Below are 24,446 nucleotides of genomic sequence, written 5' to 3' on the forward strand. Positions count from 1 at the left end.
TGGAGAAACCACTGTCAAAATACCAATCTTCTTTGGCTGAAACTCTGAAGGAAGTGTGAGCTATTAGGCTTGAAACATTAGTCTTATGAACCCATAGCTTCTTGTTGACATGCCTGTGATGTTTGGGTCTTGGTTGATAGTGAGTCCGATGAGGAACAGAGCTAGGATAACCATACAACTTATAGCAGAAGGGCTTCAGATGGCCAAATTTTCCACAGTAATGGCATCTCCATCTTTGGTGTTTCCCTTTCTGCTGTCTTCTCTTCTGATGTTGTGACATGTGATGTGACATTGCAGGTTTACTATCAATATGGCTGCACTTTGGTTTTGATTTTGATTTTCCATTTATGTAACTGCAATCAGCCTTAGATTCATTGAATCCAATGCCAGATTTGTCTCCTGTTGTTTGACCAGTCTGGAGAATCTTGTCTAAGATGTCAGATCCATTGTTAAGCATTCTTACATACTTGGTCATCTTATCTAGTTTGGAATTCAAGAGTACAACTTCAGTTTTCAACTTGGTGATGGTTTCCACATGTTCCCCCTTTCCATTCTCTTGCTGAGCTATCACTTTCTTCTGGCTTTCAACTTGTCTGCACACTTCTGCATTTTTGTGACACAACTCTCTGTAGGGAGTGGCCAGCTCTTCAAAGGTTACTTCATCATCACTTGACTCTTCATAAGAACCCCATCTTCCTCTCAATGCAGTCACAAGATTTGTAGCTTCCTCTGTTTCACTTTCATCAGACTAAGAGGCAGCAAGACACCTCTTCTGTTTCTTGAGGTAGGTCCCACATTCAGTTCTAATGTGACCATACCCATCACATTCATTTCACTGAGCTCCTTTTCCTTCTTTGGGCTTTTCTTCTGACCTTGTCCTTCTTCCAATATTGTTGGATTTACTGATGTCAGATGCGATGTTCTTGACATTTGCCTTAGATCTTTCATCCATCTTTTTCATAAGTCTGTTGAACTGTCTTCCCAGCATTGCTACCTCGTTTTCCAGATCTTCATAAATCTCTTGACCACCTTCCTCATCTTCCACTTCAGTGTTTGACATGAAGGCTATGCTTTTGGCTTTCTTTTCAGATCCATCACATATTCCCATTTCAATGTTTTGACGGATCCAATTAGCTCATCAACTCTCATATTTGAGATGTCTTGAGATTCTTCTATGGCTATTACCTTCATAGAAAATCTCTTAGGGAGTGACCTGAGTAGTTTCCTTACTAGCTTCTCATCTGACATCTTCTCTCCCAGAGCTCCAGAGGCATTGGAAATTTCAAGGATGTTCATGTGAAATTCATGAATATTTTCATCTTCTTTCATCCTTAAAATTTCAAACTTGGTAGTGAGTGTCGCATCTCGAAAAATACGATTCCTCGCGATGGTCGCGGAAAAAATTAATGTTCAAACAGAGTCGCCACCGAACTTTATTTATCCCAATGAAGGGATAGGAAAATATCGATAAAACCTTTGGGAAATAGAATAATGGTCATCGCAACCATATTCGGGTTCGGGAGTGGATTACGTAAGGGGAAAGTATTAGCACCCCTTACGTCTGTTGTATTCAACGGGAACCTTTTAGTTCAATAGTGTGTTTCGATTGTTAACTTATGTTTGTTTGTTATCTTTAGGTTATTAAAAATAGAAATGGATGAGAACCTCAGAAAGGGAAAGGGGAGGTTTTTTATTAGTGTGCTCGCGAAGATACAGCTATCTCCTGCCTACGTATCCTTATGGTATAATAAGGAAATCAGAGCATTCGTAGTTCGGGGAACTACGGTTGGTTGGTGTCTTTTAATGAACGACTGTTTAGATCGCGTTCTAAAGGCTAAACGTTGGCTTGTCTACTCTCGACGGAGGCTTAAGCACTAGTTTGTTGTGCACATTAGAAAGGATTAAATAGTGTTCTTTCTGAAAAGAGTTTTGCTCACACTAGGGTGACAATTTGATATGTTGGATGTTTTGATTGGTTGAGATGTTTTTGGTTGGATGACGATTACTCGGATAGTCGAGTAAGACAACTCGTATCCTGACAGTCAGGAAAGGGAGTAGAAGACTCTAGACCACTTTCTTTTTCATCCTTAATTATAGAAAGGATTTGATAATAATTTAAGTGTTTTGAACGGATGACGAATACTCGGATAATCGAGTAAGACAACTCGTATCCTAATAATCGGGAAAAGGAATAGAAGACTCTAGACCACTTTCTGTTTCATTTGAATATTTTATGAAAATAAGGTTGTATATGGTTGATGTATTTTACAATGAATGACAAGTACTCGAATGACTGAGTAAGACAACTCACATCCAAGCATTTGAGAAGAGGAATTGAAGACTCAAGACCATCTCCCTTTTCGTATAACTTTGATTGATTTATTAATTAGCGGAAAAATGACAATCGTTTGACTGATCGAGTAAGAGAACTCGCATTCAAACAATTGAGGAGAGAAGTTGAAAACTCAAAGTCATCTCCCTTTTCATTTAGCTTACTATGAAAATAATTTGATTTAATCGGGGTCTCGAAATTTGTAAAGGAACGACAATTATTTGACTAACCAAGTAAGAGAACTTGTATTCAAATAGTCACGGAGAAAAAATTGAAGACTCAAAGTTATCTCCCTTTTGGTTTCATATTATAAAAGGATTTGATTTATTTGTACTTAAATGAATTAGAAATGACGACCATTTGACTAACCGAGTAAGAAAACTCGTATTCAAATAATCGAGGGGAGGAGTTGAAAACTCAAAACCATCCCCCTTTTCATTTCTAAATGAAATAGTATTTAACCGTAATTAGGGGTTTTAATTTAATTTTAATAAAAATACTCGATATTGGATCGAGGTTTTAAATTGTTGTTTTGTGAATAAATTGGATTATTATTTTAGTGTATCAATCATCTACTCGATTAATTAATAACCGAATAGGTCTCATTGTAGCAAAGCCCAAGAGTAAGCTATGTGAGGTTGATGGTGATGCTTTAAAAGCAATCGACTTACAAAGGTGTTTGGCAATGGGCTTGAGGTTAAATCAAGAATTGTGTGATTTTTAAATTATTTAAATGATTCTAAGTCGACAATGAGGTTGAATGAGTTTTATTTTGAAAGTGATTGTGAATTTAGGATAGGGATGGAAAAAAAATCGGTCAATAAAATCAATTGAACCAAAATATTGTCATAATGCTTACGAAGTTATTACAACGTGTAAGAGGTACACTAATATATGGAGAGGTTAATAGAAATTGACTTAAAACTTGCTAACCCTTTTATCTAACAACCAAAATTTAATAAAATAAAATTTAATAAGAAGGATTTTGAGTTGAATGTATGTTTAGTAAAAAAAATGAAACAAATAAAGAACAGGTTATCAAGGAATCGGCGCCCTCTCTTTTTTTTTAATTTTCTTTGTTAACACCCATTAAATACAAGGCTGACACGTGTCAGACCTTATAGAGAAGAAAAAAATAAAAATAAAAAACTAATTAATAATAATAATAAAAAACTTTCACATCCTCTTTTCTTTTAATCAACCGTATCATAGGCTAACATCTAATTCCCCCCTTTTTTTAATTTGATAATGTTAAAGTAAAGCAACAATTAGTACTTAATATTTTTTCAACACAATCCAAATGCAAACTTGCAGAGATCACCACCGGGTAATGGAAGTATATAGTTCGGCACACACAAGAATCACCAGTGGTTTAAACAATATCAACAATTTTTAAATCTAGATCTTCTTATCACAATCAAATATAGCTAAATCATGTGAAAAAGAAACTTGGAGTTTAGGATTTCATAACAGTCCTGTTTATGGACTCGAATCTGCCGGAACCGGAAACGGTATAAACAAACGACCTATAATGCAATCTTTGCATCCATAACAGATGCAACAAATGACACCAACTTTAAAACCAACAAAATAATAACTCAGATTTAGACACCATATGCAACTTAAATCCACGATCTAAATGCCAAAAGAATCATCACATGCAAGAACGGATCAAAATGAAAGGTTACACAAACACAGGACCGAAAACAACAAGATTCACACATAGACAATGGTTCCAGATATTACCACGAAGTCGTTTCGTTCCTTGAGTCGGAGCTTGGTGTCTTGCCTTCTTTGGGCGAAGCTATGTTGTTGTTGTCGACGGAAAGCGCATTGGAGAGAAGAACAATGGTTACGAAAATCTACGACGGCCTTCCGAGCAAGAAAATCGAAAGTGGCGAGGATGGTATAAACGGCGAAGAGGTTGTTTCGTGCGGTGGTGCTGTGATGGACGTAGGGTGCGACGTGGCCGTGTTGTTGAAGGCATTGGGTTGTTGAGGACGGTTGTATGGTGGTGCGTGGGGGTTTGTGTTCTCCGGCAATGGAGGAGGTGAACGGCGGTAGATGACTGTTTTGTGACGGTTTAAAGGAGAATGATGGTGGGTGCGCCGGTGAACGATGTGTGTGGTTAGGAAGGAGTTGTTGACGTGACGAAAATGAAGGTTGAATGAGCGGTTTTAATGGAGGGTGTGTCGGCGGATTTGATGGAGGTTACGAAGTGTGGTTTTGTGTGGAAGAGGAAGAAGAATGTGGGGTTTGTTTGTGGGTCCCCTTTTTGAAGAAGAAGAGAAGCCTCCTTTTTATTTGTCTGTGCGTGTCACCTCTTTTTATTTTTTGAAAATTTTCTTTCTCCCTTTCCTTGTAACCGTTGGGAGAGAGCCTCGAGGAGACCACCAATTGCCAACCATGTACCACTCATTAAGAAGATAAGACTGCCACGTGGCATCTGACAATTGGATTAAAAGAGATATTTTTAATATTTTCTGATTTTCTATTTAACTATTTATTTAAATTTCTATTTTATGATTAGATATTAGAGATAAGTATGGATTGCTAACATGGGCCTTTGATTAATTTGAATCAACGATTCAGATTGAATTAAAGAAGCACACAAAGAAACACATCCTTTTAAATAATTTGAAATGCCTATAATGCCCTTTTTATATGATTTAATCGTTTTAAAATAATTCAAATCAATTGAATGAAATAAAAATTCCAACTTCTAAAATGAGTATGGTAAAAATAAAATAAGAACATGGAAAATTCTATTTATTTAATCCAAATATTTTGACGAAAGAATAAAATTAAAACGACTTAAAATGAATAAAAGTGGGGCGAAAATTTGCTCAAAAATATAAAACCGGATGCACTAAAATGATTAACACGAAATATACTTATTGAAAAAATACAGCGTTTCTTTTAATTTTGAAATAAATTTTCAACGGTTAAAAGGCTCAGGCGGGTCAAAACGCAACTGAAACAGCTTCTGAAAATTACAACGAACACACCTGGTTAAACTACATGAACGGTAGATTAATAATACTGGTGTCTGCAATTTTAATTCTGAAACTTTTTACCCGCTGATTTTACATATACTTGAGAAATGATTTGACCAATTTGTCTGTATTTTCAATAAATTTATCCTGACTGATATTTCAGGTATTATTAATGATAAAATACATGTTATGTTGTACATATGATGTAAACTGAAAATTAAATCGAATTTATGATAATTTAAAATGCCCGGACAAAATTGGGGTATGACAGCTTCCCCTATTTCATTATCTTGAACCAAAAGGTAAGAATGACAGCAGTCTTCATACATTCGTAGTGGAAGGTAATTAAATACGAAAAGACCCAAATTTTGTCCTTTGAAATGCAAGGAAGAAATGCAAAAAAGAAAATGCAGTGAAAAATACAGTAAGAAAAATTATCCTTTTGTAAAGTTGTTCTAATTTGTGTTGTTGAAATCTTATTTAAAATTAACTTACTTATGTTCTAAATTTTATAACACTAGTTTACTAAAAATTATTTTCATTAGTTTTCTGATGTGAAATCGTTTCATGTTGGTTATAACAGTAACAAATTTTATTTAGTTTTTCATAATTTCTTCAAGGTCTATTCTTTGTTAGTTTTTCATATTTTGTTTCATAACTTTTTCATAATATATTCTTATTAGCTTTTTTTACAACTAGCTGTTTATACTTTGTTCTAATTTTAAGTTTGATCTATTTTTACAGGAATGAGCCAAACTGATCCTGTAACTCAATCTGATATTGTCAACAACCTTATTCAGGTATCAAAAATTAATTTTAAGTGGATTATTTTACCTTTGAAAATGTTGGTTAATGTTACAATGGTGTAATATTGTGTTTCCTATTTTATAGGCTGAAACAACTGAAGCTCCACCTCCATCGGTACAAAGTAGTGAAACAAACAATGATGAAGAAAATGCTAACAAGAAAAGAAAGGTTGGAGAAGCTTCCAATGATTCTAATGTTATAGCTGGAGATTCAGGTAACAGAAAACCTATTAAATCTAGATAATTAGGTAATTTACTTATAACTTATATTATTTTTTGTTGAGCATTGTTTATCTTTTATATTGAGTAATATTTATCTTTATTTTTGTAGAACTTGCTCCAATCCCACAATTGAATGAAGGTGTATCTGATATAGACTCTGATTAGCTTTTGATATCTGAAAGAATTGGGTAGATTGTGAAGCTGGAGCAATTGCAGGATAATTATTGTGAAGCTGGAGCAATTTCAGGATAATTAGAAAATTTTAGATTTGTCTATCAATGTTGCAGGCTGTGATTTTGAAACTATCAATTATGCTGTCATTGATATTTTTCTTGAAGTTTTATTATTATATTCACTTTAATGCAGCTTTGGTATGTTACTGTCATATATATTTGTCATATATTTAATTTATATTACAAGTCTCCCTATAAGCACTAAGTAAGCAGGTCTCCATATAAAATATTTATTACAGCAATGTTTATTTCGTTGGGATAGATATTGTCCATATATTATAATGAATCTTTGCAACAATGACATCAAATAGCCATATAATATGAAAATTAGATATTGTCTTAGTAGACGTTGGTGGCATAATTGTAACTGGTATTGAAATATATTCGTTTTAAATTTCACAGTGTTGATTTAAAAACCGAATAAAACCGATTCAACCGAACCGAAGTAAACCGTATAAATTGGATTGGATTGGATTGGATTTTTCTTGTTGTCATCCAAAAACCGAACCAAACCGTATGCTTTATATATTTTGGATCGGATGATATTTTGTCTCAAAACCGATCCAAACCGGACCGTGAACACCCCTACTCGAGACTCTCTAGGAATCATTAGAACAATATCTTGGATGTCATAATCGAGATATTCCTGGTAATGGAACGATACCTTAACTAAATCTCAAGACTTTTCCAGGATGCTAGAGCAGTATCTCTAAAAAGTCTGGCATGAGACTCTTCATATTAATGAAGCAGCATCTTAACAGTAAAAATGAGATTCTCTGTATCGAGTCGAAGCAGCATCTTATATGATAGAATTAAGATGTTCCGAACAAGGGAATGATACCTTAATTGAATCTAAGACTCTCCGAGGATACTTAGAGCAGTATCTCTAAAAAACAAATGAGATTCTTCAAATTGATGAAGCAGCATCTCAAACAGTAAAAATGAGATTCTCTGTATCGAGTCGAAGCAGCGTCTTATATGATAGAATTAAGACATTCCAGCAGGGAGAGATACCTTAATTGAATCCAAGACTCTCCGAGGATATTAGAGCAGTATCTCTAAAAAATCTGAAATGAGATTCTTCAAATTGATGAAGCAGCATCTCAAACAGTAAAAATAAGACTCTCTGTATCAAGTCGAAGCAGTATCTTATATGATAGAATTAAGATACTCCAACAAGGGAAAGATACCTTAATTGAATCTAAGACTCTCCGAGGATACTTAGAGCAGTACCTCTAAAAAATCTGAAATGAGACTCTTCATAGATGAAGCAGCATCTCAAACAGTAAAAAGTGAGATTCTCTGTATCGAGTCGAAACAGCATCTTATATGATAGAATTAAAATATTCCAGCAAGGAAAAAATACTTTAATTGAATCTAAGACTCTCCGAGGATATTAGAGCAGTATCTCTAAAAAATCTGAAATGAGATTCTTCAAATTGATGAAGCAGCATCCCAAACAGTAAAAATAAGACTCTCTATATCAAGTCGAAGCAGTATCTTATATGATAGAATTAAGATACTCCAACAAGGGAAAGATACCTTAATTGAATCTAAGACTCTCCGAGGATACTTAGAGCAGTACCTCTAAAAAATCTGAAATGAGACTCTTCATATTGATGAAGCAGCATCTCAAACAGTAAAAAGTGAGATTCTCTGTATCGAGTCGAAACAACATCTTATATGATAGAATTAAAATATTCCAGCAAGGGAAAAATACTGTAATTGAATCTAAGACTTTCCGAGGATACTTAGAGCAATATCTCTAAAATATATCTGAAATGAGACTCTTCATATTGATGAAGCAGGATCTCAAATAGTAAAAGTGAGATTCTCTGTATCGAGTCGAAACAACATCTTATATGATAGAATTAAAATATTCCAGCAAGGGAAAAATACTTTAATTGAATCTAAGACTTTCCGAGGATACTTAGAGCAGTATCTCTAAAAAAAATCTGAAATGAGACTCTTCATATTGATGAAGCAGCATCTCAAACAGTAAAAGTGAGATTCTCTGTATCGAGTCGAAACAGCATCTTATATGATAGAATTAAAATATTCCAGCAAGGGAAAAATACTTTAATTGAATATAAGACTTTCCGAGGATACTTAGAGCAGTATCTCTAAAAAAAATCTGAAATGAGACTCTTCATATTGATGAAGCAACATCTCAAACAGTAAAAGTGAGATTCTCTGTATCGAGTCAAAACAGCATCTTATATGATAGAATTAAAATATTCCAGCAAGGGAAAAATATTTTAATTGAATCTAAGACTTTCCGAGGATACTTAGAGCAGTATCTCTAAAAAATCTGAAATGAGACTCTTCATATTGATGAAGCAGCATCTCAAACAGTAAAAGTGAGATTCTCTGTATCGAGTCGAAACAGCATCTTATCTGATAGTATTAAAATACTCCAGCAAGGGAAAAATACTTTAATTGAATCTAAGACTTTCCGAGGATACTTAGAGCAATATCTCTAATAAATAAATGAGATTCTTCAGATAAATGAAGCAGTATCTCAAACAAATAAATGAGATTCTTCAGATAAATGAAGCAGTATCTCGATTGTTCGTCTGCTGGGGGAAATTTTTAAGAAAGGACTCCTTTTGAGGGAGATTTACTAGAAATGCTCTGCAGAGGGAAAAGCTCATAAGAGACTTCTTAGGGTAACCTCTGCTTGGGGAGCAATGATTGTAAAGAAAAATGCTGGGAATATCATTATTAAAAAAGTTGAAAAATGATTTGCTGAGAAATAACCCTACGAGCCTATGTAGGGTAATAACTTTATTTGGAAATGGGGAATGTCCGAGACATATACGAATGACCTTAGATCCTGTTATTTTATATTTGATTTTTGTATAATGTCCCACTTTAGGTGGGAATTCCATGCATGGGATGATGCATGGGATGTACGCAAGTATGCAATTTTGTTGGGGATATTTGGTTGTGCATGTAGGAATGCGAATGATTTTTATTTTGCTAAAATTCCCATTTTGTGGGAGTGTTATGCATGAGTATGCTGATGATTGATATGACTGTGTTTTTTTGAATTTTCTGTTTGGTAGGAAATCCATGTATGGATGATTTGTGTGATGCATGTGGGAATGCAACTGGGTAATTGGATATTTTTTTGTAGGGTTTCATTCTTGATTGCCAATGAGGTTGGACTTTAAATGGGAACTGCCAGATGAGAACTGGTGAAGGAGATTGAACTGCCGGATGAGGACATCACTCAAAGGATATGTTACCAGACGCGAACTAGTGAAAATAATTGAAATGTCAGACAGGACTGAATTTGTTTTTGTTTGTCAGACGGGAACTGACTTTTTTAAAATAGGCTACCAGACGAGAACTGGTGAAAATAATTGACTACCAGACGAGAACTGGTATCGAAATGGGTGACCTACCAGACGAGAACTGGTATTAAGAGATAATTTACCAGACGAGAACTGGTATTTGGTAAATGATTTGTCATGGAAGAACTGATTTTTGATATAGTTTGCCAGACGGGAACTGAACTTTGGAATAAGTTACCAGACGAGAAATGGACTTTGAAATGAATTGTCAAACGGGAACTTGGTTTTAAAATAAATTGCCAGACGGGAGTTGGGCTTTTGAAAAAAAAGGCTGCCAGACAGGAATTGGGTTTTGAAATAAATTTCCAGACGGGAACTGGGCTTTGAAATAATTTTCCAAACGAGAATTGGACTTTGGCGTCAGATTTTGGGTTTCAAGGCTTTTTGATGTCAGGTTCATGTTATGGGTTATGCTTGATAAATGATATGATATGCATGGCTTTATGTTAGAGCAAAGCGACATGACTAATGCATGATGATGATTTATGTAATGATTGGAAGGTTTCCAAAATGTCCCTGCGCGGGTATTGGAAGAGAAGGTTTTTTTTGCAGAAAGGCTTTTGTCTGTCAAAAGGTTATTTTATGGGGTGATAGCGTGATTCCCCGACACTCAACTTGAACTCTGCAGTTGATGACATGTGAAAAAGCTTTCCTTTAACAGCTTGAAGTCAGGGAGATGACTTGCTCCTGTATGGCTCATCTTGCCCCAATGTGATGGGTCTATGCAAAATGTTTACCTCGAAAGGATTTTGAAAGCAATTGTACCATAATTTAGAGATGGATTGCCCTAGAATTTTGATCCATGAAAGGATTTATCCTTGGTTAACCGACTCTTGGAGTGGTTGACTTTTCTGTGATCTTGAGGTAGCTTTCCCCGATATGAGCGTTGAAGTGACTTAACTCACCCTAACTGAACATTGAAGGGGTATGCCCCTGGCCAATAGAACCTCTAGGTGATCTGCCCCTAGTTAATAGAGTCTTGAGATGATTTACTCTGGATCAAATGATTCTTGAAATGACTTGCCCCTGATTAACAGATGTTTGGAGATTGTTTAAGACTGGCCAATTCTTAGAGTAATCTTCCTATGATCAACTGATGTTTAGGTGGCATGTCCCTGATTCGTGGGTTATGAGGTAATCTTGATTCTGGTGAATGGTCAAACTTCTCTGATTGCTCTTTGTTGAAGTTTCCCTGACGTTAAGTACTGACTTACAATTAAAATTGTTCACTCATAAATGGTAATTTTAATGCGATATTCATGCAAGTTTTGAAAAAATCATTTATTGGAATGATATGATATTGTGTGGCGAGTGGACCATTAGTCCAAACGCAATGTCGATTTAACAATTTAAAGTGTGAAAGACGTAGTGAGAGTAATGACATCAATGTTAAAGATTAGCAAATCTTTAGGAGTCAGTTTACGCAACTTTGCTGTAATATGCTTTCGGAAATAACCCTACCTCAATTAGGCCTTTTGAGGGTTGTAACGTGGCTTGGTTCATGGTTATTGAAACAAAGGATATGAGGCTCAAAATTGTTTATGTACCCACCCTTCTTCTTGATAAACTCCAGTCCTACGTTCAGTTAATTCAACATACACATTCGTCTTTTAAGAGAATTTTGAAGGTGTACGAATCTTTTGAAATGACAGATGCTTCATTTTGCTCTTCATGGATATTGGTGACCCTTTGATTCTTGATATGGTGGTCACTAAATCTTGTTTTTATTTTGTTGAGGGTTTTTGTGACCTCCTTTGATTTTTGTTTTGATCCCTAACTTTTGCATGGACCGCTTTTTGAAGCTTTAGTCCATCGGGATTGCCCTAATTTTTGCCTAAGTCGCCTCTTTAGGTGTTTGACTTAGCGGGATCTTTCTTTGATTTTTCTTTGAAAATTTGTGACTGCCAAGTCAATGGTCATTCGGAGAACAACCAACATAACTTTTGGATTTTGCAAGGTTCCTTTGACACTTCAGGATGTGTGCGAAGAATATCATGTGATTGATCCTCGGACAAGATATTTCGTCTTGTAATCCGAATGTGTAGTTAGATTAACTGAACACTACCCTGCCCCAGGTTTAATGTAAGGTTTTTTAGATCCAAAAGAAACTCCTACTTCTAGGCTCGAAGTGGTTGACTAGGGGTTAACTCCTTATCTCTCCAGTGTTTGGGGATTTGAAACAATGCCTGTACATCATCAGTAGGATTTTATCCGAAAGCATACAGTTAGCAATTATGAGTATCTTGTTTTCGTCATCCTCCCTCAAATCTTTGCTAAAACAAAAAGTTATAATAAAGAAAAGTGAATGGGAGAAATACTGATGTATTTTCTGTTTTTGATATAAGAGAAGAAAAATGAGCGAATGCGAGATAATTAATTCAAAACATGCATCATTACTTCATCACTATTACCATTAAAAACAACAATGTTTAAACACAAGCAGCTTTTAACAACAAAGAAACTACAAATGCAAAAATAGAAACAAATCAGTCCAACGATTGCCAGTGTTGAGGATGTCTTCCTGGTTTGCTAAAACTATCATAGCTTCCACAAGTTGGTCCAACTAATTTTTCGTCGAGTGCACATCTCCTCTTAGTGCAATATGGCTTTGCTCCAACGGATCCATGATCTTTCAAGAGCTACTTCAAGTATGGTATTAGTATCGGGAAATCATCTGCAGGTTATGGACGAAGGATGAATGAGTTTTTTTTGTATTTATTTTTTGGTGAAAAATGAAATGAAATGTATGATGATGAATGCAGATGCAATGATATGTGTATGAAGGTAGTGACATGTTTAGGATCACAGGTTCAAAGTGTTCTCAGATGGATCAGCATAACGGGTGAATGACGGGTATCTCTGAATAATGTAACCCCAGGGGTAGGCTCTATAGTTGGTAGGTTCCTAGAGTCACAAATATTTCTTGAGAATGTCACTGCCGTGACAAAGACTCGTCGGACAATAATATCCTTAAGAAGATCTCGTCTAGGTGAGGTCTTCGTATTGTCCCAACAAGGAAGGCTCCATGGGGATTCTACTACACGACTCTCGAGTCCAGGGTTCTAACAAGGTTCTCAGAGTCATAGATCGAGGTTGGAAATATTACTGTAAGATAGCAATACGTCCAAGGGATCTCATCTGATTGGGGCTTTCGTATTAACCCAACAAGTCTGAAACTTCGTAGGTTAATACTACATAACCGCCGGATATAGTGGGTTAAAAGGTCCCTAGAGTCATTGATCCAACTTGAGAATACTATCGTCATGACGAAGACTCGTCGGGAAACAATATCTCAAGAGAATCTCCTCTAGGCGGGGTCTTCGTTTCTTCCCAACAAGGAAGACTCCTTGTGGGCGCCCACTACGCAACCACCAACTTAATTTTATGGTTTTTCTCAGACTCGGGTGGAGAGCTTAACTCACAAAGTATCACCAACCAGAGGCCCCCAAATAAGACATAGTCAATAAATCATAATACAATAGTTATGACAAAATAATAATAACAGAATAAAAATAAAAGACAAACAAACAAGATTAACACACAATACTGAAATTAAACTAAATTAGGCTTCACTCTCTTTTGCTTGGAGCTAATCCCCAGCAGAGTCGCCATCTGTCGCATCTCGAAAAATACGATTCCTCGCGATGGTCGCGGAAAAAATTAATGTTCAAACAGAGTCGCCACCGAACTTTATTTATCCCAATGAAGGGATAGGAAAATATCGATAAAACCTTTAGGAAATAGAATAATGGTCATCGCAACCATATTCGGGTTCGGGAGTGGATTACGTAAGGGGAAGGTATTAGCACCCCTTACGTCCGTTGTATTCAACGGGAACCTTTTAGTTCAATAGTGTGTTTCGAGTGTTAACTAATGTTTGTTTGTTATCTTTAGGTTATTAAAAATAAAAATGGATGAGAACCTCAGAAAGGGAAAGGGGAGGTTTTTTATGAGTGTGCTCGCGAAGATACAGCTATCTCCTGCCTACGTATCCTTATTGTATAATAAGGAAATTAGAGCATTCGTAGTTCGGGGAACGACGGTTGGTTGGTGTCTTTTAATGAACGACCATTTAGATCGCGTTCTAAAGGCTAAACGTTGGCTTGTCTACTCTCGGCGGAGGCTTAAGCACTAGTTTGTTGTGCACATTAGAAAGGATTAAATAGTGTTCTTTCTGAAAAGAGTTTTGGTCACACTAGGGTGACAATTTGATATGTTGGATGTTTTGATTGGTTGAGATGTTTTTGGTTGGATGACGATTACTCGGATAGTCGAGTAAGACAACTCGTATCCTGGCAGTCGGGAAAGGAAGTAGAAGACTCTAGACCACTTTCTTTTTCATCCTTAATTATAGAAAGGATTTGATAATAATTTAAGTGTTTTGAACGGATGATGAATACTCGGATAATCGAGTAAGACAACTCGTATCCTAATAATCGAGAAAAGGAATAGAAGACTCTAGACCACTTTCTGTTTCATCTGAATATTTTATGAAAATAAGGTTGTATATGGTTGATGTATTTTACAATGAATGACAAGTACTCGAATGACTGAGTAAGACAACTCATATCCAAGCATTTGAGAAGAGGAATTGAAGACTCAAGACCATCTCCCTTTTCGTATAACTTTGATTGATTTATTAATTAGCGGAAAAATGACAATCGTTTGACTGATCGAGTAAGAGAACTCGCATTCAAACAATTGAGGAGAGAAGTTGAAAACTCAAAGTCATCTCCCTTTTCATTTAGCTTACTATGAAAATAATTTGATTTAATCGAGGTCTCGAAATTTGTAAAGGAACGACAATTATGTGACTAACCAAGTAAGAGAACTTGTATTCAAATAGTCACGGAGAAAAAATTGAAGACTCAAAGTTATCTCCCTTTTGGTTTCATATTATAAAAGGATTTGATTTATTTGTACTTAAATGAATTAGAAATGACGACCATTTGACTAACCGAGTAAGAAAACTCGTATTCAAGTAATCGAGGGGAGGAGTTGAAAACTCAAAACCATCCCCCTTTTAATTTCCAAATGAAATAGTATTTAACCGTAATTAGGTGTTTTAATTTAGTTTTAATAAAAATACTCGATATTGGATCGAGGTTTTAAATTGTTGTTTTGTGAATAAATTGGATTATTTTAGTGTATCAATCATCTACTCGATTAATTAATAACCGAATAGGTCTCATTGTAGCAAAGCCCAAGAGTAAGCTATGTGAGGTTGATGGTAATGCTTTAAAAGCAATCGACTTACAAAGGTGTTTGGAAATGGGCTTGAGGTTAAATCAAGAATTGTGTGATTTTTAAATTATTTAAATGATTCTAAGTCGACAATGAGGTTGAATGAGTTTTATTTTGAAAGTGATTGTGAATTTAGGATAGGGATGGAAAAAAAATCGGTCAATAAAATCAATTGAACCAAAATATTGTCATAATGCTTACGAAGTTATTACAACGTGTAAGAGGTACACTAATATATGGAGAGGTTAATAGAAATTGACTTAAAACTTGCTAACCCTTTTATCTAACAACCAAAATTTAATAAAATAAATTTAATAAGAAGGATTTTGAGTTGAATGTATGTTTAGTAAAAAAAATGAAACAAATAAAGAACAGGTTATCAAGGAATCGACGCCCTCTTTTTTTTTTTTAATTTTCTTTGTTAACACCCATTAAATACAAGGCTGACACGTGTCAGACCTTATAGAGAAGAAAAAAATAAAAATAAAAAACTAATTAATAATAATAATAAAAACCTTTCACATCCTCTTTTCTTTTAATCAACCGTATCATAGGCTAACATCTAATTCCCCCCCTTTTTTTAATTTAATAATGTTAAAGTAAACCAACAATTAGTACTTAATATTTTTTCAACACAATCCAAATGGAAACTTGCAGAGATCACCACCGGGTAATGGAAGTATATAGTTCGGCACACACAAGAATCACCAGTGGTTTAAACAGTATCAACAATTTTTAAATCTAGATCTTCTTATCACAATCAAATATAGCTAAATCATGTGAAAAAGAAACTTGGAGTTTAGGATTTCATAACAGTCCTGTTTATGGACTAGAATCTGCCGGAACCGGAAACAGTATAAACAAACGACCTATAATGCAATCTTTGCATCCACAACAGATGCAGCAAATGACACCAACTTTAAAACCAACAAAATAATAACTCAGATTTAGACACCATATGCAACTTAAATCCACGATCTAAATGCAAAAAGAATCATCACACACAAGAACGGATCAAAATGAAAGGTTACACAAACACAGCACCGAAAACAACAAGATTTACACATAGACAATGGTTCCAGATAGTACCACGAAGTCGTTTCGTTCCTTGAGTCGGAGCTTGGTGTCTTGCCTTCTTTCGGCGAAGCTATGTTGTTGTTGTCGACGGAAAGCGCATTGGAGAGAAGAACAATGGTTACGAAAATCTATGACGGCCTTCCGAGAAAGAAAATCGAAAGTGGCGAGGATGGTATAAACGACGACGAGGGTGTTTCTTGCGGTGGTGGTGTCATGGACGCAGGGTGCGACGTGGCCGTGTTGTTGAAGGCGTTGGGTTGTTGAGGATGGTTGTATGATGGTGCGTGGGGGTTTGTGTTCTCCGGCGATGGAGGAGGTGAACGGCGGTGGATGACTGTTTTGTGACGGTTTAAAGGAGAATGCTGGTGGGTGCGCCGGTGAACGATGTGTGTGGTTAGGAAGGAGTTGTTGACGTGACGAAAATAAAGGTTGAATGAGCGGTTTTAATGGCGGATTTGATGGAGGTTACGAAGTGTGGTTTTGTGTGGAAGAGGAAGAAGAATGTGTGGTTTGTTTGTGGGTCACCCCCCTTTTTGAAGAAGAAGAGAAGCCTCCTTTTTATTTGTCTGTGCGTGTCACCTCTTTTAATTTTTTGAAAATTTTCTTTCTCCCTTTCCTTGTAACCGTTGGGAGAGAGCCTCGAGGAGACCACCAATTGCCAACCATGTACCACTCATTAAGAAGATAAGACTGCCACGTGGCATCTTACAATTGGATTAAAAGAGATATTTTTAATATTTTCTGATTTTCTATTTAACTATTTATTTAAATTTCTATTTTATGATTGGATATTAGAGATAAGTATGGATTGCTAACATGGGCCTTTGATTAATTTGAATCAACGATTCAGATTGAATTAAAGAAGCACACAAAGAAACACATCCTTTTAAATAATTTGAAATGCCTATAATGCCCTTTTTATATGATTTAATCGTTTTAAAATAATTCAAATCAATTGAATGAAATAAAAATTCCAACTTCTAAAATGAGTATGGTAAAAATAAAATAAGAACATGGAAAATTCTATTTATTTAATCCAAATATTTTGACGAAAGAATAAAATTAAAACGACTTAAAATGAATAAAAGTCGGGCGAAAATTTGCTCAAAAAAATAAAATCGGATGCACTAAACTGATCAGCACGAAATATACTTATTGAAAAAATACAGCGTTTATTTTAATTTTGAAATAAATTTTCATCGGTTAAAAGGCTCAGGCGGGTCAAAACGCAACTGAAACAGCTTCTGAAAATTACAACGAGCACACCAGGTTAAACAACATGAACGGTAGATTAATAATACTGGTGTCTGCAATTTTAATTCTGAAACTTTTTACCCGCTGATTTTACATGTTCTTGAGAAATGATTTGACCAATTTGTCTGTATTTTCAATAAAGTTATCCTGACTGATATTTCAGGTATTATTAATGATAAAATACATGTTATGCTGTACATATGATGTAAACTGAAAATTAAATCGAATTTATGAAAATTTAAAATGCCCGGACAAAATTGGGGTATGACAGTGAGCAGCTATAGTCTAAACATCTTCACTCTAGAGGTGCCTTCATGAGTGGTTTTGATAATGTCCCAAGCATCTTTAGCTACCTCACAGTTGTTTACCAATTTGAAGATATTCTTGACTACTCCATTGAATATGGCATTCAATGCTTTAGAGTTTCCAAGGGCTAGATCAGCCTCCTCCTTGGACCATTGTTCTTCAGGCTTCTTATCAATAGTGGCTTCTCCTTCCTTAGTAATTACTAGATGTTCCCAGCTTGTTAACACAACCTTCCAAGCCTTATTATCAAGAGATTTTAGGAAAGCTACCATTCGAGGTTTCCAATAGTCATAGTTAGATCCATCCAAAATTGGTGGCCTGTGAACATATCCGCCATCTCTCTCCATAGTATTAGAAAGTATTGTCCCTAGATCTCACCCAGAACCAGAGCAGGATGTCTGCTCTGATACCAATTGAAATTCTAGTATCAGATATGAGATATCGAAGGTAATGTCACGACATTTATATCTGAGTAAAACAAACAGGAAAAAGATAAAGAATAGTAATGCAAGAGACACAAGTAATTGTTAACCCAGTTCGGTGCAACTCACCTACGTCTGGGGGCTACCAAGCCAGGAAGGAAATCCACTAAATAGAATCAGTTCAAAGAATCTCAGTACACTTCAATAAGTTACAGTCTTTCTCACATAATCTCTACCCGTGTGATTTCTACCTAAGCACTCTTAGATATGAGAAACCCACTCACTCCCCCTCAATCACACCTGTGATTTTAAACAACAATTACTTATGAAAAGAAGACACTCTTCAATAACACACACTTGATCTTACTTAGCAGTTTCAATCAAGTAGACACACACTTGATCTTGCTTAACAACTTCAATCAAGTAGACACACACTTGATCTTGCTTAACAACTTCGATCAAGTAGACACACACTCTTGCTTAAAAGCTTAGAGTGACAAATTACAACTCACAAATCAGACCAATTCAATCATCTATGGATGAATTGAATGGCTTACAAGTCTCACGACTAAACAAGACACAAACCCTTCTTCTCTCTCAGTATTTCGCTATGTATTGGTTGTGTATCAAATCAGGTTTTCCATGTCCTATTTATAGAAGTATTCAGCTGGGCTTGGACATCTTGAAAACCCTAAAAACTATTTTCCAATTAAATCTTCTCATGACAGTTGGTTAGATCTCCTTGGAAAATAAGTAAATCAGGTTGTAATTAATGATTGAATACACCTGCAAGTCAGATCTTCAATCATACATAGATTTCCATTAAATGCGCAATAACAAAACACATAACATTCACCCTAAATGTTCTGTGTACAGATGTCATGACATCGGGTCTGACATCCTGGAATAATCCTGCATAATTCCATTTATAATTTCCAGCAGGTACATAATATCAGATGTCATGACATTGTGTATGACATCCTGAAACAATCCTGCATAATTATGTTTTTAAACTCTAGCAGGTCCATAGATATCTTATGTTAAGACATCACATGCAACATCTTGTGAACACTCTTTTGTTTTACCAAAATTGCTGCCAACACTTCGAACCAACAATTTTAATTGCTCTCTTATTGTGTTAAAGCATTATTAGAGGTAAAGATATCAAGGATTGTAGTGGTTAATCAATTGATTTAGATAGTGGTTGATTATCTCTATCGTAGTTATTTCATTCGATTTCACACATATCCAATCTTTTCATTAACAGATTGTTTAGGCGATTATAATCTAGGGTGCTTCCGCAACCGTTGAAACATTTTTAAAAAGCGCTAAATTTCAAAAACTGATCTATTCAACCCCCCTTCTAGATCGGTACTATCGTCTAACAATATGCTATGTTAAATTTTAGTTAGCATGATTATTTCTAATGCATGATATCGAGTTATGTCATGGATGTATGGTATGAGCTTGTTATATTTATGTGCAATAAACTTGAACTGCTATGTATTTACTATGACCTGGTTTGAATGTAATAGGTACCTTAAATTGCCATATTAATTGCTGATCAAATTGCCCTGCTGCTGATATGAAAATGACGCAGTTAATGTCCCATATTGATTGCTTAATGAATTTGAAAGAATGTTGCTACTGTCATGAATGAATAACATTTAAATAGTGAGCTAGTAGTTTTGTGTTGTTACGTATTGAGTGAATGAAAGGATGTGCTAGTGTAATGTTTGAATTGTTGTTTTGTTGAATGTGCTGCTAAAGATGCAATGTTAGTATGCACCTTGTCATGTGGATTTAGGATGGTATTAACATGTTGCTATGGTGATAGTTATGTACGTTTGAATTGGAATCATGAATGTCATGCTTGTTATTTACATACTAGAATTAAGTAAGTTTCCTTACTATGGAATGCAATTAGGCTGCTAGTGCACTTTGTTGTTATTGGCATGAGCATGCTACATGGTATGATGTTGAATGGATGTGTGTGGGATAATGTATGCATTGCCCATGGATTGAGTGCAATTTTTTTTGGTGATACAAGGTTTCTTTGGTTATATTGGTTAATACTTCAAGGCATTGGAATGAGACATGGAGGCATCATGATCGAAAAGGCCAAAAGCATGGGTTTCTTGCGTATGAAGCAAGCTTGACAATGGATTCAAAGGAGAATATGGGAGAATGAAGAATAAAAGTAGGAATTTAGGATTAGGCTTAGAAAATAGGGGAGTTGAATTTGGTCAAAGTTGACGAATAAGCAATCGTTGACCAAAGTCAACTATTGGTCAAAGTTATCTTTTTTCTTTGTATTTTTTTGTATGAATGATGTAATTTATAATACATGAATGAAATGTACACTTGTATGAAAATGGTTCTTTTATTTCAATGAAAATGTGCTTTAATTTCAAGTGAAACTTTTCCACTCCAAAGTCCAATTACATTCTTCTTGAATTGAATGAAACATGAATGCACTAATAAATTCAAATTAGTGCACTATGAACCCCTATGAAGCATGAGACCATGGACTAGGAATGCAATAACGAACTAAGAATGAATGAATCATGAATTTGAATGAAATCATGAATAACATGAATTCAATAAAGTCTTGTATCAAATGGATCTTTAAACACAAAGTCAAGTACTAAACCCCAATCAATATATGATTAAGCTTGATGAAAGACACCAAAGAATGATTGCATGAATCAAATCACAAGGACCAAATAGTCCATTCCATGAATTACGGTTTCATGGAAAACTACAAGATCAATATACAAACATATGATAAATAATTATAAACTTTGAATCTATGGTGATTTGTTTTAAAATGTTAATATAAATGAATGATATACATGTATTTGGCATGAATGTGTGCAAATGAGTCTTAAAGATAAAGTCAGATGAAAAATGAAAAAATTAGGGCAAATTTAGGGGTATGACAGCTACCCCTATTTAATCATCTTGGACCTGAATGCACGAATTGCGACAACTTTTCAGTATTCAAGGTAGAAGAGGATTAAATAAAACAATATCCAAAAAATTCTCATTGAGAATGAATGTAACGTGAGAAAGATAAATGTATTAGGGATATGCTATGGCAAGTAGACTTTATAGGTTCATCTATCGGGGGTCGATTAAAATATTATATGGGGAAATATGTCAATCGTAAAGGGGAAACATGATATACATGCTATATATAATGTATGTTTGATTTTCCATGATGCATGAAGTTATGTATGCTATGAAAAAATATGGGTTATGGTATCTCCAAGGGAGATAGTCTTCTTGTGTAGGGCTTTCAATATGTTGCCAATAAGAATTGGACTCTGTAGAGACGCCAATAAAGATTGGGCTTTGAGAGAGATACCAATAAGAATATGGCTTTGGATTTTCTGGTTTATAAGGCTTCATGCTATGCTAGATGAATGATATGCATGAGTGAAGCGACATGATTAATGCATGATGATGATTTATGTAAGGCTTGACCAGATCTCATGTGGCGGGTAGTGGGAGATTCAAGGCCAGGATAAAGGTCACGGAGACATGATTCTGCGACACCAACTTCAAGATCAATAGTTATTGTCACACCTTTGCTTGAAACATGGAGAGAGGCTTGTGCCAAGGTAGCCTACCTATGCCCCAGTCTACTGGGTATATGCATATATTGCCCCAATTACAAATTGTGAAGCAATCTTGTTATTAGAAGATCTAAATCTAACTTTCCCCGATATCTTGGAACTGTATCCCCTTGGTTAACCATTTCTGGGGGCAATTGACTTCTCGTGCTTTTGCGATGGTCTGCCCCAATATGAGCCTTGAAGTAATTTGCCCTTGTTTGGATGATTCAGAGAGATTTTTTGAATCGCGGCATGATTGCCCCAAATTTACTGAATTATGAGACATATGTGCTTTGGGATATCAGAAGAAATGTCCAATCTTCCCTTTGTATAAGCTTTCTTAATGTCAAATTCTTGTTCGCAAGTAAAAATGCTCATTTCGAAAATGATAATTGTAATGTCACGCTCATGCAAGTTTTGAAATTCAAGTATGTTCACTAAGATATGACACATATAGTGAAAGAATCACTAGTTAGAATGCCATATCGATATCAATACAAATGACAAGCAAATCTTTAGGAGTGATCTTTGACACGATCTTACCATAATATACTTTCGAAATAATCCCAGCTTCAATTAGGTTATTTGAGGGTTGTAACGTGGCCTGGTTCACAGTTTTAGAAAGAAAGGATATAAGGCTGAAACCTATTCTAACCCACCTATTCTCCGTGATGTTCTCCAATCCTACATTAAATTAGCTTGAAACAAGAGTTCCTCTTTCATAAAAGGATTCTGATTGGTATCAATGATGGTTATGGAACCAATGGGAGTTTGGAGTGACAATCACTCTCCTTTTGTAGCCACACAAATTTTCTCTTGCTGAGGAATTTATTACTGATCCTTTGTTCTTTTGTTTTGCTTTCCCTGATTTATTCATGGACTGGTCCTTTGGTTTGCAGTCCACCAGGATGCCCTATCTTTTTCTTAAGTCAATCTTATTTTCAAGCTCTTGACTTAGCGGGCTTTCTTTTACTTCTGATTTTTATTTCTCATTTTTTTATATTGGAGTAAATCCTATGACATTTGCTTTCTTGATTTGTTGTAAGGGTCATGACTGTCTTACTCCTTTTGTTGGTAAGGGATAACCATTGTGAATTTGTGATTTAATCCTCTTGGGATGGATATGATATGATTGATCCTTTGATGGGATACTCTCATTTTCTAAATTTGAATGCAAGGTCAAGCTGACTGAAGACTACCCTGCCCTTGGTTAAAATTGAGGGTTTTATGTATAGAAAGAAACTCCTACTCCCAGGCCTAAAGGGGTTGACTAGGGATTATCTTCCTTATACCTCTGGTGTTTAGGGATTTGAAACAATGTCTTATATCGTCAACAATGTTTTATTCAAAAACATACAGATAACGATCTCACACATTTTATTTCATCATTCTCTTTTGATTTTTCTTAAACAAAAGTTTGATATTGATAAATAAAATATGAGTGAACACGAATGGACTTACTCAAAACATGCACACTTATTTCATTATTATTATCATATGAAAACCATACAAGTTTTACAAATGAACAATAATTTATAAACAAGAAAAGATTACAGATGATACATGATTGAACAAAATGACATTGCTGATATGACTAGTCTTGATATTTATCCATGGAGGTAACTGAATTTGAGCATTCTCCACCAATAGCTGCATTCACCTGTCCATTGTAATCTGGCAACAGATTAGTCCTGACATTGGGTCCTTCCTCAGAGAATAACAAGATCTTCTGATTGATAAGCTCTTGTACCCTGGCTTTGAAAACCAAACAATCCTCTGTAGAATGTCTTATGTATCCGACATGGAATGTGCAAGACACATTAGGGTTATGCCTGTGATGGTAGGGAGAAGCAGCAAACGAAATCTCCTTTGGTACAATTGCCCCTTGTTGGACAAGATAGGGTAGTAATTGAGCATACAACACATGGATCTGGTCACGCTGAGGACGCTTTCTATCATTATGCCTGTTTTGCCCCTTTCTTTGGTGGTTATATGGCACAATTTATTGACTTAGTAGAATCTGAGCCTGAGGAGGCTGTTGATACCGGGTTGTAACACCATGTGAGAATGAGTAGTATGGCACGGGCATCAAAGGTACTTGGAACCGAGGATAAATATGAAGATTTTCCATTGGTGGGAACATCTGAGCAGAGTGCATTAAGGCAGGGTTGACTATCTGATTAGAAGTATGACCATACTGAACTCCAAATGAGACGTAGGGTGCCCCAGGATAAGTATACTGAGGCGTAATAGCAGTGAAAGATGATGCCCTAGGATAGGCGAAAGGTATTTCAGGGTGATATCCTTGATACTAATACTGTGTAGTAGGTTGGACTACAGAAAGATGCACCTGCACATGAATTGGAGGACCCTTATACTCAAACTCTTTCTCAATAGGCACCTCAGTAGTTTTAGGTGTGAAGCACACCAACTTCTGATCGATGAGCTTTTGAACCCATGCCTTGAAAAGGTAATAATTCTCTATAGAATTCCCCACGTGTCCGGGATGATATCCACATGTGGCATTGGGATCATGCTTACGATGGTAGGGAAACTTAGTAGGCTTGATCTGTTT

This window comes from Lathyrus oleraceus, chromosome 2 (genome assembly GCF_024323335.1).
Source record: "Lathyrus oleraceus cultivar Zhongwan6 chromosome 2, CAAS_Psat_ZW6_1.0, whole genome shotgun sequence".
In the NCBI taxonomy this organism is placed as follows: Eukaryota; Viridiplantae; Streptophyta; class Magnoliopsida; order Fabales; family Fabaceae; genus Lathyrus; species Lathyrus oleraceus.